General features: G+C 44.9%; 1 protein-coding gene across 3 annotated transcripts in view; it reads left to right on the top strand.

Annotated features, from left to right (window-relative positions):
- The window catches only part of LOC126480744 (serine/threonine-protein kinase tricornered), a 602,474-nt gene that overhangs the window by 234,769 nt on the left and 349,322 nt on the right, over nucleotides 1–18,383 (top strand). Inside the window, exon 2 of one of the 3 annotated variants that reach the window (XM_050104024.1) lies at nucleotides 15,480–15,529. The exons of the other annotated variants lie outside the window; for them this stretch is intronic. The gene's annotated coding sequence lies outside the window, so the exon portion shown is untranslated. The remainder of the gene's footprint in view (nucleotides 1–15,479; nucleotides 15,530–18,383) is intronic. 3 annotated transcript variants of the gene reach the window in all.

The following is an 18,383-nucleotide window of genomic DNA, read 5'->3' as shown; positions in this document are numbered from 1 at the left end:
ATTTCGTAACATTGTCACTACGTCACAGAGTAGAACTTTCGGGGTACCCGCGAAACACACTTATTTTCACTCGCTCCCCACCGTCGCGTTTGTCTCTTCAATGTAACTACAGGGAAAACTAACGTTATTGTGATAAAGGAAAGCCGTTTCATTATACAAATAAAGTCTTTCCTTTTGTATTAATTTTCAGCTTTCTTGCAAAGCTCAGTGGCCAGTAACTCTGTCCTGTAGTTATGCCATACCTAAGCGCTCTCTACTCTGTTATAATACCTAAATGCTCGATAATTAAACATCGATATCAGTGTTTCAGTTTCATATACCGTCTCGTAGTAGGAGACACAAGGTAACGCCACAATTGCTTCGCTGACGATCACCACAGCCACCAGCTCTCTGCAATGAAAGGAATTCTTCTTAAAGCTTCTGTCATCTACAAAAATTACCTACAAAATCTAAAATTCACGTGTAGTAAAAAGCTCTAGCGTTCCGAAGCATGTTATAAACAGATACTATACATGTCACTTTTTTCGCCGTTGGTAATATTTCTTCAAATGCTGAGTTGGACTGCGGCTTGGAGCCATTGCGGGTTTTGTACCAACAACAGTTCATCGCTTATTCTGCTCCCTGGAGCACCCGACCTACTGTCTCCTCTTTCCAGATACGAAGATCTACCTCCCGCAACGGCGGGCCATGTGTGATGTTACGATCGCCATCCGGATCAGATTCCTTCTTTCTGAAGGCCAGCTTTCCCCTCTACCGCCCCTTCTCCTGGCCTGCTCACGCAAACCTCAGTGATGCATCCCCCATCCACAGCTCTGTCTTGACATATCGTAAGGTCCGAAAGACTCTTCTCGTCGTGAGGTCCTCCGCCGCCAATTCCTCTCCATTATCGGCGCAGTTCCGGTTTCAGAAATACTGTATACTGATGGCTAGATGGTTGCCGGTCACACTGACTTTGCTTAGGTTCATGTAGGATGTAATGAACTCCGCTACTTGCCGGGTGGCTGCAGTGTTTTCGCTGTGGATATGATAGCCATCTCTCGTGCTCTGTAACATATTCGTTCCTGCACCAGTGAGTACTTCCTCATCTGTAGCGACTCTTCGAGCAGTTTACAACCCCTTAGCCAGTGTTATCCTCGACATTCACTGTCCTTGACTATCAGGATTCCGATCTTGTCCTCAGTGTTGACGCTTGGTGGCCTGTGTGTGGACTGCGGGTCACATTGGGATCCCTGGGGATGAACATGCTGAGAGGCTGGCCAAATTGACTGCAGGTAAGCCGCCTGTTTTCATCGGTATTCCGGAATCAGACCTTCGATTGGCATTATGCCTTCAGACTCTAAGGATTTGGAATGCAGAATGGCATATTCTGACTTTGCCGAACAAACTACGGGCAGTAGAGAGACCACGAATTTGTGGAGGTCTTCCAAGTGACCCTCACGCAAGGGTCCATCATTCTTTGCAAGTTCCGCATCGACCATACTTGGCATGCTCACTGTTATCCCCTATGTCGCCAGGATACGCCCCACTGTTGTTGTGGTGCCCATATGACGGTGGTTCATATTTTGCTAGACTGTTCTAACCTAGGCGCCTTGCATCGGATTCTTATAATCTTTCTTAGTTGCTACCCATGGTGTTACCTGACAATGACCCAGCAGGTGACATGGTTTTATGGTTTCTTTGGGGGGGGGGGGGGCGGCTGCTTACCACTTTCTTTGAGAGAGGACACCGCAGCCTTTCTGGCACATTGAGTAGTTGGCACGACGTAATATTGCCGCCTCTGCCTCGAACGGGCAGCGGCGTCTGGGTATGATGGTATGCCCCAGCCCTCGCCCTACCTGTTCTTCTCCCTTCTCGCGTGTTGTTTGCTTTGGCTTTCTTCCTCTGTTTTCCCGTTCTTTTTGTCAACCTATCCGTGTCGCTAATGTTGTTGGGTGGGGTGCCTCTGGTAAGTGGCGGGATGTATGTTTCCCATCGCACTTTCTGCCTTTCGGGAGCCTCTCTTCGTTTTCCCCCTTTTCCTCTTCTTTCTTTCTTTTTCTAGGCTTCTTTGATCTTCTGTAAACTTGGGGTTTTCTTTCCTTGGGTTTCGCGCACTTGACAATTCTGTGGTGTGTAGTTCTGTTGACTTGACTTTCCAGATAGGAGGAAACTTGACTTTCCAGATAGGAGGGACAGACGATTTCATAGTTTGGCGCCTTTAATCATTTAACCAATCATCTATCTTTGCGGGATGGATATTTCCAGGGCTGAAGAATATCCCAGTATCTGCGTTGAGAGGTGGCTTCCGGAATTCAAATTGTTTTTCGCGAAATATATGGTATCTTTCTTTGTGTTCTCCTAGTATGAAATTTCAGAGTTATGCCATTTCAGGAGGGCTGTGACAGTTCACTCCTCTCATTTTTAGAAACTGATGATTGTTGCTCCAGCCTTAGCCAGATGTCGCACACTTGAGCAGTATTAATCTACAGGTCATACAATTCACTTACCCTGCAAGTGAGTGGATGTGATCTCTCCTCTTCATACCTACACATTGTTACTCCCACGAACTTTTGCAACATGATTAACTCAATTTGTGACACTTCTAGACAGAGATAGTAAAATTTAACTTTTTTAAGTGGAATAATTGAGATGTGTGACTAAGAGTTAGTTGACAGACATTGAAGTATTTTGTCAGTAGCGCATTCCCTTAAACGATTTAAGAGAATGTTTCGCTTCCAGTGAGCTCTTCATCAATCGAGCGTTCAGTCCTAATATTCCTCCCTTGATTGAGGTGTAGATGGGAGAGAGGGACATGGATTAAAATATTACACATGAAGGCCATTCCAGAAATTGACCGGGTCGAAAGGTTGCGAGAAAGGATGATGCGGTTATCCATAGACTCCATCAGACATCAGACTGGCAGAATTGAATCTTTGAAGGAGGATCGTGATTAGCACTCGAATATTGCTGGCGGTAAAAGTGAGGGAGGGACCGGGTCTGAGCCCCGCTTCGGCAGGTGGTTTCACAGCAGTGCACACCCCCTGCAAAGTGAAATGCCGGGTGATCAAAAAGTAAGTATAAATTTGAAAACTGAATAAATCGCGGAATAATATAGATAGAGAGGTACAAATTAACACACATGCTTGGAATGACATGGGGTTTTATTAGAACCAAAAAAAATACAAAAGTTCAAAAAATGTCCGACAGATGGCGCTTCATCCCATCAGAATAGCAATAATTAGCATAACAAAGTAAGACAAAGCAAAGATGATGATCTTTACAGGAAATGCTCAATATGTCCACAATCATTCCTCAACAATAGCTGCAGTCGAGAAATAATGTTGTGCACAACACTGTAAAGCATGTCCGGAGTTATGGTGAGGCATTGGCGTCGGATGTTGTCTTTCAGCATCCCTAGAGATCTCGGTCGATCACGATACACTTGCGACTTCAGTTAACCCCAAAGCCAATAATCTCACAAACTGAGGTCTGGGGACCTGGGAGGCCAAGCATGACGAAAGTGGCGGCTGAGCACACGATCATCACCAAACGACGCGCGCAAGAGATCTTTCACGCGTCTAGCAATATGGGGGTGGAGCGCCATCCTGCATAAACATCGTACGGTCCTGCAGGTGTTTATCAGCCAGTCTGGGGATGATGCGATTCAGTAACATATCGGCGTACCTCTCACCCGTCACGGTGGCAGTTACAAAACCAGAATCACGCATTTCCTCGAAGAAAAAAGGCCCGATAACGGTAGAGGTGGTAAATCCAACCCATATCGTGACTTTCTCGTCGTGCAATGGAGTTTCCACGACAGTTCTAGGATTTTCGGTAGCCCAAACTCTGCAGTTGTGGGCGTTGACAGACCCTCGGAGCGTGAAATGAGCTTCGTCGGTCCACAGCACGTTACTCAACCAATCGTCGTCTTCCGCCATCTTTTGAAACGCTCACACCACAAATGCCCTCCGCTTCACTAAATCGCCAAGTAACAGTTCATGATGCCGATGGATTTTGTGCGGATCGCTTCGGAGGATACGCCTAAGTGCCAACCAAGCAATAGTGTATGGAATGCCGGTGCGACGTGCGACTGCACGAGCGCTGACTTCCCCGTGCATGGACGAACCCGCTACAGTCTCCATTTCTTCCTGTAAACTGTCTCAGCAGCATTACGCCTTGTGCTCGGTCGGCCACTACGGGGTCTATCGTCTAAACAACCCGTGGCTTCGAACTTCGAAATCATTCTCGCCACAGCTGCATTTGTCAACGGATCTTTACCCGTTCGACTCTCCTTCCTGTGGCGATAGGATCGTAACGCTGAATTAGCACATGCCCCATTCTGATAATACAGCTTCACTAAAAGCGCCTTTTTAGGTAACGTCAAAATGCTGCGACTGCTGGCGCATCTGACTCTCTCTCTCTCTCTCTCTCTCTCTCTCTCTCTCTATTACAGCTCCTTTTATACACGATTGTCATGCGCAGTCACTGACGTTTTGCTTTCAAGCGCCATCTGTCGGACAGTTTGTGAACTTTGTTTTAATTTGGTTCTAAATAAACCCCCATGTCATTCGAAGTATGTGTGTCAGTTTACCTCTATCTACATTATTGGGTGGTTCATTAAGTTTTCAAATTTATGCTGACTTTTTGATCACCCGGTACCTCTTTTGCCGCCAAGATGTTTGCCAAAGAAAAATAAGAGTTGGTGTGTTGCACTAACTTGATACTGCTCCAACACAGTGCAGAGCTTATCTACATTGTAGTGAATGACAGTGCTTGATTTGCGTCGGTACGCCCCGGTCCGCTGTACCTGTAGCTCTGACAAAGAAAGCATTAAAATAACATTTTAAGGCTTCTAAATTTCAATACAACACCGCCATAGGTCACAGTACCGGAACTTTTTTTTTTTTTTTACAAATCAAGCACTAGATGACGGTAAGTGAAGAAGTTGCAACGCTGATGTTTGGCATGTAACAGTAAGATATGGCGAGACGTGCAAAGGGATTTAAAATCGGAACAAGCGAAACGAGAGTAGCGCGCCGGGCGTGTCGCTAATTAGCATGGCGCGGCGCGGCAAGTGTCGCAGTGCGGTGGCAACTTTGTCGTGTCGAGGACACGGCTTGGCGTGCCGTGGCGTGTCCCGCAGAACGAGGGCTGCGTGCGCGCTTTACAACGGGATTTCCGGCGCCGCACGGCATATCGCAGCACAGCACGGCACGACGGACACGGCGGCCGCCGTGGGAAGCGCAGTGAAAGTCGGGTCCGCTTCGCTTCTCACGCCGCTTTGTGCCCGCGGCCAGCGCCAGGCCACGCAGTCGAGCGCGCCGTACCGCGGCCGCAATTATCGCACAGCCTTGCTCTGAACACGCACCGAAATATCTCTGGAGCGCACGCTCGCGGGAGGACTCCAGAGAGGCGTACAGGCTACAGCTGTTGCTCAGTACCTGCTTCGAGACGCTGTGGGTGGGTGGAAGCTGTTTCCCTCTTACACTTACGTGTACACTGATCAGCTAGAACATCATGACCACCTACCTAATAGCCGGCATGTCCACCTTTGGCTCGTATTGGCATGGAAGCAATGAGGACTTGGTAGATAGCTGGAGGGAGATGGCACCACACACACACACACACACACACACACACACACACACACACACACACGCGCGCGCGCGGCACCTAATTACCGTATATTCGGGGGAGGGGGGGGGGGGGCGAAGAGCTGTGGGGCCACGTTCACACTGGCCGTGCGGTTCTAGGCTCTGCAATCTGGAAACGCGCGACCGCTACGGTCGCAGGTTCGAATCCTGCCTCGGGCATGGATGTGTGTGATGTCCTTAGGTTAGTTAGGTATAAGTAATTCTAAGTTCTAGGGGACTGATGACCTCCGCAGTTAAGTTCCATAGTGCTCAGGCCCAATTGAGCCATTTAGTCACATCCCAGATATATTCGATCGGATTCAGATCTGGCGATTTGGGGAGGCTTACACGTCAATTGGAACTCGCTACTGTGTTCCTCGAACCACTCCAGCACGATCTTGGTCTTGTGACAAGACGCATTATCTTGGTTCAAATGGCTCTCAGCACTATGGGACTTAACATCTGAGGTCGTCAGTCCCCTAGACTTAGAACTACGTAAACCTAACTAATCTAAGAACATCACACACATCCATGCCCGAGGCAGGATTCGAACCTGCGACCGTAGCGGTCGCGCGGTTCCAGACTGAAGCGCCTAGTACCGCTCGGCCAAGCGCGTTATCTTGTTGAGAAATGTCACTGCCGTCGGGAGACATTGTCATGAAATGGTCTACGTGGTGTCCAACCATTTGACGATACACCTTGGTCTAGTATGAATGCCCACGTCAAATTTCCCCAGAATGCAATGGTCTCCGTACCGCACTACAGCTGTCAAGGAACGGTTCCCAAGGAATAGGACGGATCCGCACTCTCACATCTGCATAATGATGTAGGTATAAGGATTCGTCAGACCATGCAACGCTCTACCACTGCGCCAGTGTCCAGTACCGATGGTCACGTCCCCATTTCAGTCGTAGTTGCCGATGTCGTGTTGTTAACATTGGCCAATGCATGCGTCGTTAGCAGCGGATGCCCGTCGTTAAGAGTATTCGATGCACTGTGCGTTTAGACACACTTTTACTCTGCCCAGCATAAAAGTCTGATGCTGGTTCCGCCACAGTTCGAGCCTGTTCTGTTTTACAGTCTGCCTGGCTTGCGACGTCAGACATACGTAATGACGGCCGCCCAACCCCGCAATGTCTGGAAGCGGTTTCACCTTGGTTTCGCTACGTGTTGAACACACGAACCACAGCACTTACCGAACACAAGACGAGTCTTGCAGCTTCGTAACTGCTGGTGCCGTGCCTCCGGGCCATCACAATCTGCCCTCGGTCAAACTCGGATAGATCGTGGTTTCCCTTTTCTACACACAGAGAGCACGCTCATCGATACAACATGCACCGTGCTTGTCTCTCACTACCAGTCATTCCTCGTCAGGTCACGCGGCTATCGCGGGGACGCTTTTGTATAGATAGTAGCCGGTGGTCATAATATTGTCGCCGACCAGTGTATACAGCAAGCTCCCGATTATCAAAGTGTGGATTATACGGTGATCTTGCCACGCTGGATACACAGATTCTCGGCCGATCACAGAAATTAAATTACGTCGGGTCCGATCAGTGCTATTGTGAATGAGCGCTGGGAACACCAATTGGGTCCGTGATACGCAAGTCACTGAATTGGCGTCCAGCTGAAAGACTTGCGCCAGGCTATTTCGCTGTAGGCACTATTATCCGATTTGCAGATTGTCCGTGCATTATTTTACCATTTTTGAAAAACTTCGCATAACTTTGTAGTTTTCTGTTATAAAACGAATATTTTCGTTCAGTATATATAGAAAACAGAACACAGAAAACACCGACAAACATCAGTTACAGGTTCCTTTCACTGACACAAGAAAGTGTCTTGTAAACAAGGGATCGAAAGCGCATACCTGCTTCTTCGTTACTATTAAAACAGACCTCGTGCTGTGGGCACCTTTTCAGTAGAAGGAACGTTTTTCGCATTAGAGCAGATGAAAAAGTGCTCATAGGTCTTAAAGTATGCTTTCTAGACCTCATGTTCACTAGACATGCTTGTGTTGTTTTGGTCAGTTCTTCCTCCTCCCAGAATATGGAAAGCAGAGACCTACCAGCAGAAGAGATATGTTTCATAGTATCGAAGATGTGCAAGTGTTCATACCTGTAGGTATACATTTCAGGTGGCATGTTTACCACAGATACTTTACTTACTTCTGTATAAGGGACCTGTCTCCGAAGTTGGTCGATGTTTTTTTATTTTATTTTATTTTTTTTTGGGGGGGGGGGGGGGGGGCGCACATACTGTACATAAGTATCTGTGGGGGTTCCAGAAGACGACTGTGCGAAAACTAAGAGAGACATAGAAAATAGACATTTATTCCATGATGGAGCATTTATCAAAGTTTTTAAAAGACTTGGTGCTCGATGCGGACACGGTTTGTATATTGGCAAACGTCAATACGTGAGTGGGATATGGCTATTTGCACAACGACAGCAGCCCGCTTTGGAAATCAGGTGGTTGGGTTGCCTACCCGCAGGCGCGAAATGCACTCCAATTCGGTACGTTGTTTGCATGCAAGGTCTATACAGAGAGGTTTGGACACCAAAATTCCTAACGGAGCCGTCATATTGGAGCTAAAGAACGATATGGTGTGACGTACGTGACAATGTATTTAATTTCGGAAGTGTATATCGCTTTTTGGGTACTTTTGAATCTGAAATTACATTGCTGTGTTCACAAATGGACGTCATTCCAAGCCGATACTGGCAGTTCAGCTGGAGCAAAGGGAAAAGCTCCACACGTGAAAATTCCCTAACAATATCCACACCGTAGAGTTCTAGCTGTCCTGTTTGTTCGTACAACACCCGATTAATCGTTGTTTGGTACACATTGCTAGCACAGAGCTAGCACAGTATATCGAGAATTGTGTGTGCTCGTTCATGAAAGGAGAACATGTACAGGAAATAAATTCCACGATATTCTTGAAAATGTGCCGTGTGTGTGTGTAACTGAACACACTTCTGAAATTTGTATTTTCACAATCCTCGCCGGCCGGTGTGGCCGTGCGGTTCTAGGCGCCTCAGTATGGAACCGCGTGACCGCTACGGTCGCAGGTTCGAATCCTGCCTCGGGCATGGGTGTATGTGATTTCCTTAGGTTAGTTAGGTTTAAGTGGTTCTAAGTTCTAGGGGACTGATGACCTCAGCAGTTAAGTCCCGTAGTGCTCAGAGCCATTTGAACCTTTTTTTTACAATCCTCAGGGAGAACAGGATGCATTTCAGGGAACCTTGTCATGAAAAATTTTGAAAATGAGTAATAACGCAGGACTTCATCATCCTCACATTTAGTGTAAGCAGTACGAACATACTGGCCACAATAGGTCCGTAGATAAGGTTGTCACACCTCCACTCAAATCACCGCCGTTGAATGATGGGATGACAGAGAAAAATGTGCTACAAAATCAAAGATCAGCACACTCTCTTCTAGGGATAACGGAACAAGCAATATTGTTACTGCAGTAACAAAAACATCTTGCGTTGCGTGACGAATACAGGTAACTGACTATATTTTAAGCTAGAAACAGGCAGGAGTTTCCCAATAATTAGTGCACTCCATGAAGTCCAGATTTTCCTTCAAACTGTTTCAGTTCAGATCTGTGATTAAAATCCTGTGGTACAGCAAAAGGTTTACACTGAAATTTCCAAATACTAGTGTTTATTGCAGTGCATTCCATTTTAACAGCTTTCTTCTATCATTTTCAAAGTGAATCCTGCACAAACCGTATTTACGTAAGCTCTCCAGAAAAATACGTCGTCATAGCTGTAATTACGAAACTAATCACTCATGTCTGACCAGTTCGAATATATAGTCGATTTCCATGTATCTGCTCTACATTTTTCTCTCCGATTGTTTCCCGTAGGAAATCTGAATAACCTTATCCCTTCTGCTGAGTTTCTCTACATTTGGGTGCAGCACAGCGTCCCATTTCAAAGTTTTCGACACCAGAAATCTGCTCTAACTATAAACAAACACTATTTGCTACAGTTATATAAAGAACCAAAACTTCTACCATCGCAAATTTGATGGGATCGTGACGTAACTTCTCCGATAGACATTGTCTGCATGTTCTGACACGCGTGTCCCCTTGTGGTGTGCACTGCAATTACGCCACAGTGGTTACTACGAATCGAAACATGGAAAGATGGTCTATCCACTGATGTATGTCATTTCCCTGTATGGCCCCTAGTTGCCACGTAGTCATGAACTACTTATTAATAACCCTTTACTATTATTCCAATGATTAATGATTTACGTCCTTCTAAACAAGCGAGTTTTTTTCCCTCAGTAGATTACAAGTCGTGAGTCTACACTGAAGTGACAAAAGTAATGCAATATCTCATAAAGTCCTATCGGTTCTCCTTTTGCCCGGCGTAGTGCAGCAACTAGACGTGGCATGGAATCAACAAGTCGCATTGTCGGTGAGAGAATTTGTGCACAAACTGACCTTTCGATTATGTCCCTTTAATGTTCGATGAGATTCATGTCGGACGTTCTGGACGACAAAATCATTCGCTCGAATTGGCCAGAATGTTCTTCAAACAAATCGTAGACAGTTGTGGCGCGGCGACGGGATGCATCGTTGTTCTGGATACAAGAATGGCTGCAAATGGTCTCAAAGTAGCAGAACAAAAATATTTCCAGTCAGTGATCGGCTCAGTTGACCCAGAAGACCCTGTTCATTCCATGTAAACACAGCCCACACAATTATGGAACCACAACCAGCTTGCGCAGACCTCAAGAAACCATGTCAACAAGACAGTGTGCAACACCCGAACCCTATCATCAGCTCTTATCAACTCAAATCGGGACTTATCTCACCAGACCACGGTTTTCCAGTCGTCTAGGGTCCAACCAATACGCTGACGAGCCCAGGAGAGGCGCTGCAGGCGGTGTCATGCTGTTAGAGAACGCACTCCGGTCGATCGTCGGCTGCCATGGCCTCTCTATTAATGTCAGATTTCGCCGCACTGTCCTAATAGACACATTCGTCATACGTCACACATTGATTTTAGCAGTTTTTTTTTTTTTTTTTTTTTTTTTTTTTTTTTTTTTTTTTTTCACGCAGTATTGCTTGTCTATTAGCACTGACAGCTCTAAGCGAACGCCGTTGCTCTGGGTTGTTAATGAAGGCCGTGGGCGACTGCGTTGTCCACGTTGGCATTAAGGATCTCGGAATATTAAATTCTCTAACGATTTCCGAAATTGAATGTCTCATGCGCCTACCTCCAACTACCTTCCCGCTTTCAGAGTCTGTCAATTCCCTTCGTGAGGCTATAATCACATCGGAAACCTTTTCACATGAAACACATGAATACAAACTACAGCTCCGTCAATGCGCTGCCCTTTTACATCTTGTATACGCGGTGCTGCCGCCATTATATATGTGCATATCCCTATCTCATGGCATACGTGAACTAAGTGTATTGCAGCGCCCCTGGCGTTTTATTCCTGTACTGAGTAGAGCTTTTCAGTGGCGGTCGTTGTCATTTATACGTCAGCAACAAAATCGCGTATGTTACGAGAGCTGTCTTCTGTGCAGTTTGACACCTGAACGGTGAAGGTGCGGTTATGAGGGGCCATACTTTTTACGAAACATTAGATATATGCTAACAGAACACAGGAACAAGCAATGACAATAGACTTTATTAATGGCCAAAGTAAAATTCGCGTTGGCTGTTCTTGACAAATGCCGAAAGTTGAATTCTGCATAATTGTGTGGACTGATCGAATAGCAAAAACGTCTTCCAGAGCTTTCAAAACATCTATATCTCTTCAGGCTAGAGGCCAAACGCATCCAACAATATTTAGAATGCAGTAAACAAAACTACTTTGTTTTATCCATTGTAAGTTTTTAAATTTTATAAAATAGGCTTGCCTATTCTCACTGCTCTAGCAGCTTTTATTAAAATATTGATCTATTTACGTTCTTATTTGTGCACAGTGTAGAGTTTTTCTTTATCTATGTATTTCTTGTAAAGCGCAAGTAACTTTTTGCATTAAGATACTTCGTATCAGTTTTGGGAGAACGCTAGCAGGAAAAATAGAGTGCATTCTTCCAACATTTGGAATAAGTCACGAAAACAAAGCAATCTACAAAACTGATTTGTGTTGCCAAAATGAAGTTGTTCAGTAGCCCTCATGGATGTGCGAGGCGGTTGTGGGACCTCTTGGGGCGGAACGATTATAGATAAGTGTTGGTAAAGTCGGAAGTTCACTATCCACAGTGACCGGCAAATTTATTCTTCCCAAAGAGGCTAGCTTAAAGAGAAAGCTGAAGTGAACTTCCGTGCCCAGACGTCAAGTGCTTTCAGTATTTTTTCCCGTTTTTGATTTGCTTGTTTTAAATTGTGCATATATCCGATTTCTGGAGGCAGTGTTGCTGGGAGAGACGGACGTAGCAAGGTACAACTGAAGTCAATAAACTGTATTGTTTCCGTAGAAAGCAGACAAAACTTTGAACTCCGTTTCGTTTTCGTGACGATTTCTGCGGATATAGCAAGGAACTACTTGGAGATTGTACTTCTCTGATACCTGTGAAAGTTTCCCTGACCTGTGATACGATTCTGTAATATAAGTAATCTGAGAACAGTTAGATTACTACAGGCACTTACCTTTGGTGCTGGAGTAGCAACTATTTTTAGCTTGCCTCTGGGATAAAAAAAAGCTTCATTGCTCTATGACGACTGTTTTTCAAATGCGGTTGTGCCGTGGTTGATCCCGGTCCGCCGATAGGTAACCTGCCCTGCTTCCTCTAGCTTCCGGTGTTAATCCGTCGCAAAGGACTAGTCATATATGGTAAAATCGGCTAGAAATCCTTCATTTATTTATGTACCTAATTGCTGTTACCTTTTAGTGTGTTATCTATATACAAGAACAGAACGAATGTTGCACATGAGTTCACATGTATATAGCAGGTAATACGAGGATGTTAATATAATTTTAAATTTGTTATTGTAACTAAGCATTATGATGTTTACGAGGAAAAAGTCTACATAGAACATCTACTTAAAAAGAAAAAGATTTTAAAAAAATGTATAAACTATTTTTTTGGCCATCTGACACACACACACATATATATATATATATATATATATATATATATATATGTGTGTGTGTGTGTGTGTGTGTGTGTGTGTGTGTGTGTGTGTGTGTGTGTGTTCACCCGTAGTGCAGAAGGCACACGCTACTGATCTATTACCCTATGCAGCATTGGTAGGTCACGAATTTTGTGATTTGTAGTCCTGGAGTACACTACTATACAACACTACACTAAATTACATTACATTACACTGCACTGCACTATTCTACTTCGTATCAGAAGGAAGCGGGATACCTCGTTTGTCTGGATAGTGAGCCCCCGGCGCGGTGAGGTACAACTCAGGATTCACAGGGCTGCGCTGCTGCGACACCCAAGGTGAAGAGATGGGGAGACGGCTGTCAGGGTCTCAGGAAATCCTTCCTGGTCGTCCCCGAGGCTCATCTCCTTACCGCGCCCAGAAGGTTGTTGTAGGTTGATGTTCCACCGTGGCGCGTCTCTTTCTCAAAACGTATGGCCTCTTCTTGACTGTGTCTCAGCCATATAGGTCTATAGTTAACAATTCATATTATAGACTATCGTGTTACCAATGGCGTTCCTGGTCTGTAACACCTTATCTAATTGCACATTCCTAGACGACGTGATTCAGGGTGCCGATTGCTCTACATTCACAAGTGTCTGTTGTGCGTTGTCATATTTTTAAAAAGTAGATCGGGTATGGGCATGGCCTGAAAGGTAGTGCACAGCTCCCTTGGTTGGAAGGAAGTAAACCATTTATTAGTGCTGGAGGGCCCACCGAATTTATAGAGCTCTATAAAGGGCACCGCCATTCGTTATGCGATATCGATTGCTTGACCATCTCCAGCCGGCGTCATACTTTACTTTTAAAAGCAAGCGATCTGTTGGCGCAAAGTTGGTATAAATATTTCATTTAACCTAACTCTCTTCCTCCCAATTACAATTATTAGGATGTTTCCGAATCTGTATGGGCTCTCTATACATGCGCTATCTTTGCTAAAACGCTGGTCTCAGTGAATTTTATTCGATGGTTTCAATCTCGATGTGTCCGTTTGTCTCAAGCAGCGGTTCCTTTCGTGGTCGGCTAAACGGGTGTCACTGGTTCATTACGTGGTTCCAGTGTATAATTGCCTACAACTACACAGAATTTTGTATACACTAGGTGTCACAAATGGACGCCGTACATGTTTTGCCGTTCCGAAGTATTCTCGTCTTCCTTGTGTCGAGAAATTTCTTAGTCGTATAGAGTTGTAGAGGGCTGAAGGTATTAGTATATAATTCTAATTTCGTTCTCTGCGGCTGCAGATCATCAATGAAGTCCTTTCAGACATGTCCGAAAGAAGACACCATATCCATATAAGTATATGTTTATACTGTTGTGTGGCAAAATAAATGCAACCTTGTAAAATTTCCCTTTGTTTCTTTAATTTTGGACACCGGTGTATATTCCGACACGTCGGCACATTCACAAAACCACTTCAATAGTGAATATAACACAACTTTATCATTTTCTTACTGTCGGGTAACCAAAGAAACGTTGCAAAACAGAATGTAGAGCAGCACATAAGGGTAGGTAGAGGCCTTGAAATTGGTTGATTATTTATTTGTGCCTAGTGGTACTCACATCAGTACCAGATCGCTTGATTAGAGGCTACAGCTGTTGGATGTCTAATTCTTTTTCTGAAGACTTCAATGAAATTGAACAGACGCGCAAAACGATAGTCCGGTATCTCTGACGTCGGTCTGTTGTACAATTTTGGAATATTTTTTTATGATAGCATATTATGACATTTCGGGAGACAAAAAAATCTCCTCTGCTCCTCTGTAGGAACCAGCGTAGATTCCGAAAACAGCAGTGTGAAACCCAGCTCGCTTTTTTCGTCGCGAGACACAGAAAGCACTAGATACAGGCGCCCAGGAAGATACTATGTCCCTCGACTTCCGAAAGGCATTCGATACAGTTTCGCACTGCCGCCAAATTCAAACGCATGCGTGTGGAATATCAGACCAACTATGAGACCGGATTGAAGAGCTGCTAGCGAGCGGAATACGGCATGTCATTCTCAATCGAGAGCAGTCATCAGCCATAAAACTAAGTTCAGGCGTGCTCCAAGGGAGTGTTACAGGGCCATTACATCTCACGGTATGCAGGCTGTTCGGAAATTCGCGTCACAGACTTCTAAACTTGTACAGGGGAGTAAGTAGATAACATCTTGAATTGGAACCCACGTCTAGAAACGTACCGTGTCGGTGCCACAATCAATTGAAAACATATTGGTAACGCAACCACTTCTACAAGTAATTGATTAGGCATAAACCAAAACATCACTTATTTCACAGTTCCACTCATTAATAGCCAAAGAAATTGCTCGTGTACTCTCTGATGTGTTCTCGTTAGCGTGATTCAGTATCGCCTCTTAAAATTCTGGTGTGTTCGGCTTCTACAAACCACAGTGACGCCTACTGACGATGAGGATACCACCATTTTTCGAGGGGGGGGGGGGAGAGGAGAGGAGAGGAGAGGAGAGGAGAGGAGAGGGAGACCGCCGCGACAACACGCCTTAGGCCACGTGGAATTTCAGTCGAAGAACTAGTGTGTCTTATACATTTGACAAATCAGCTGTGTCAAATAAATTTGGTAATGTAATACCGGCCTAAGTAGTCGTAACTTGTTCTGCATGCCGTGATTTATGTAGCAATTATATTCTACGAATTTCTTCTGCAGCTTATTTTATACCTAGCTTACTTGTACTATGCTCTGTTTTTTCATGGTAAATTTCTTATTTTTCAGGTAGGACGCTCGCGGTTCTCTGAAACTGATGCCCTACGACTTCCCGAAGTACCGGTAGGATCGCTGCTATGCATTGTAATATTTCTGAGTGCTAACTTAATATTTCTTCCAGTCGTCATCGGCGTGAGTTGGGCCTTCACTCTCTAATTCGTCATTCATTCTGTTCACATAAAGAAGACACACTACCTTAACCGACTGTACAAGTAGTCCAGGGATGTAGATTTCATTTATGAATTTTTAAGGGTTTAGAATGTTTAATTGTTATCTTTCCTCTTCCTCAGCGCATTGCAGTTTCACACCAGATTTACAAAACAACATCGCTGGTTATTCTATTACTAAATACACACATAACACCTAGATTTTGCAATTTAGAGACTAAAAACAGTTTCCTTTGAGTTCGGTGTAGAACTTTCTCACAATTGTTATTGCCGTTATTTACGAGTTCTGCAGTCGATAGGTTTTCTCCTCGTCATTGGGAGAGGTTGAAATCGAACAGAAAACTTGGATGGACGTTAGCCTTTCGCGATTTTTAATTTTTAAGGAACTCGCTGTTGCTGTTTTCTTTGTGTTCCTGCACTTTTCCATTTGTCAAACCTCACAAAAGTTGTCTCCATACTAATTTTACTGTCGTTTCACCTGCTGATATTCAGCAGTGTGTCGTTCGTGTGTTCATTGACTTTCCGTGCCGTTTGGGAGTACTGCTAACCTTCTGAATGCGCTGCGTGATCCACAGTGTGGTGTTCACACATTACGGGACGCAATTTTAAAGAGGTATTTGTCGCGGCTTATTTGTGCGTGACGGTTTTAGCTCTGGAACTGTGTCCTTACTACATGAAACGTTTCAGCTTGTTCGATGAACTCAGTGAAAGTGGAGTTGCATACAAGCTGCGGGTTCTTGGACTCAGTCACAAGTGGTGCACTAAGACTGACACAAGAAAAACCACGGTGATACCGCCTCTATAGTGGAGGATGCCTCATCAGTTTGTCCAACCTGAGCCCACACTTCTCCTCATTCGCGTCTTCCACTTCCCGTAACTTTTGTGATGTTGTTTCCCTTGGCGCTGCATGGGACAGTCTTTACTTTTTTCAGATGTAGAAGTAGTACATAGTTCCGTTCGAAAAACAACTGCTCAAGTAATACGCCCCTGCAAGTACAGGGCTATTACAAATGATTGAAGCGATTTCATAAATTCACTGTAGCTCCATTCATTGACATATGGTCACGACACACTACAGATACGTAGAAAAACTCATAAAATTATCTTCGGCTGAAGCCGCACCTCAGGTTTCTGCCGCCAGAGCGCTCGAGAGCGCAGTGAGACAAAATGGCGACAGGAGCCGAGAAAGCGTATGTCGTGCTTGAAATGCACTCACATCAGTCAGTCATAACAGCGCAACGACACTTCAGGACGAAGTTCAACAAAGATCCATCAACTGCTAACTCCATTCGGCGATGGTATGGGCAGTTTAAAGCTTCTAGATGCCTCTGTAAGGGGAAGTCAACGGGTCGGCCTGCAGTGAGCGAAGAAACGATTGAACGCGTGCGGGCAAGTTTCACGCGTAGCCCGCGGAAGTAGACGAATAAAGCAAGCAGGGAGCTAAACGTACCACAGCCGATGGTTTGGAAAATCTTACGGAAAAGGCTAAAGCAGAAGCCTTACCGTTTACAATTGCTACAAGCCCTGACACCCGATGACAAAGTCAAACGCTTTGAATTTTCGGCGCGGTTGCAACAGCTCATGGAAGAGGATGTGTTCAGTGCGAAACTTGTTTTCAGTGATGAAGCAACATTTTTTCTTAATGGTGATGTGAACAGACACAATGTGCGAATCTGGGCGGTAGAGAATCCTCACGCATTCGTGCAGCAAATTCGCAGTTCACCAAAAGTTAACGTGTTTTGTGCAATCTCACGGTTTAAAGTTTGCGGCCCCTTTTTCTTCTGCGAAAAAAACGTTACAGGACACGTGTATCTGGACATGCTGGAAAATTGGCTCGTGCCACACCTGGAGACCGACAGCGCCGACTTCATCTTTTAACAGGATGGTGCTCCACCGCACTTCCATCATGATGTTCGGCATTTCTTAAAGAGGAGATTGGAAAACCGATGGATCGGTCGTGGTGGAGATCATGATCAGCAATTCATGTCATGGCCTCCACGCTCTCCCGACTTAACCCCATGCGATTTCTTTCTGTGGGGTTATGTGAAAGATTCAGTGTTTAAACCTCCTCTACCAAGAAACGTGCCAGAACTGCGAGCTCGCATCAACGATGCTTTCGAACTCATTGATGGGGACATGCTGCGCCGAGTGTGGGAGGAACTTGATTATCGGCTTGATGTCTGCCGAATCACTAAAGCGGCACATATCGAACATTTGAGAATGCCTAAAAAAACTTTTTGAGTTTTTGTATGTGTGTGCAAAGCATTGTGAAAATATCTCAAATAATAAAGTTATTGTAGAGCTGTGAAATCGCTTCAATCATTTGTAATAACCCTGTAGTTTCTTAGAAATGAGAGCCCTCTCTCTCTCTCTCTCTCTCTCTCTCTCTCTCTCTCTCTCTCTCTCACACTCACTCTCTTAGATACAGTGTTAAATTTATCATGAAACTGCTTCATGTCTACCACTGCTGTTTTAGGTTTTGAGGATGACTGATGTCATTAACAGCCTTCCTACTGCTTGGGGTTCATAGTGTAATGGTTCTTCCTCCCGCTTTGTCAACGCCACCGTCCTGTTCAGGAATGGTCCACAGTCGTAGTGTTCATACAGTAGCAGCAAAGTACTGTATGTCAAGCACGTGAACATTTCGACTAATCGTATTTTCTGTTGCCGTTTGGTAGAATGTGTTGGATTGACTGCTCAGCTGTTCAGCACAAAGCACTAAAATGATAAATTCCAACGCAAACCTCTGC

Source organism: Schistocerca serialis, chromosome 5 (genome assembly GCF_023864345.2).
Source record: "Schistocerca serialis cubense isolate TAMUIC-IGC-003099 chromosome 5, iqSchSeri2.2, whole genome shotgun sequence".
NCBI classification, from domain to species: domain Eukaryota; kingdom Metazoa; phylum Arthropoda; class Insecta; order Orthoptera; family Acrididae; genus Schistocerca; species Schistocerca serialis.
Note: the sequence above shows the minus strand (reverse complement) of the source record. Positions and strands in the feature narration are given on the sequence as shown.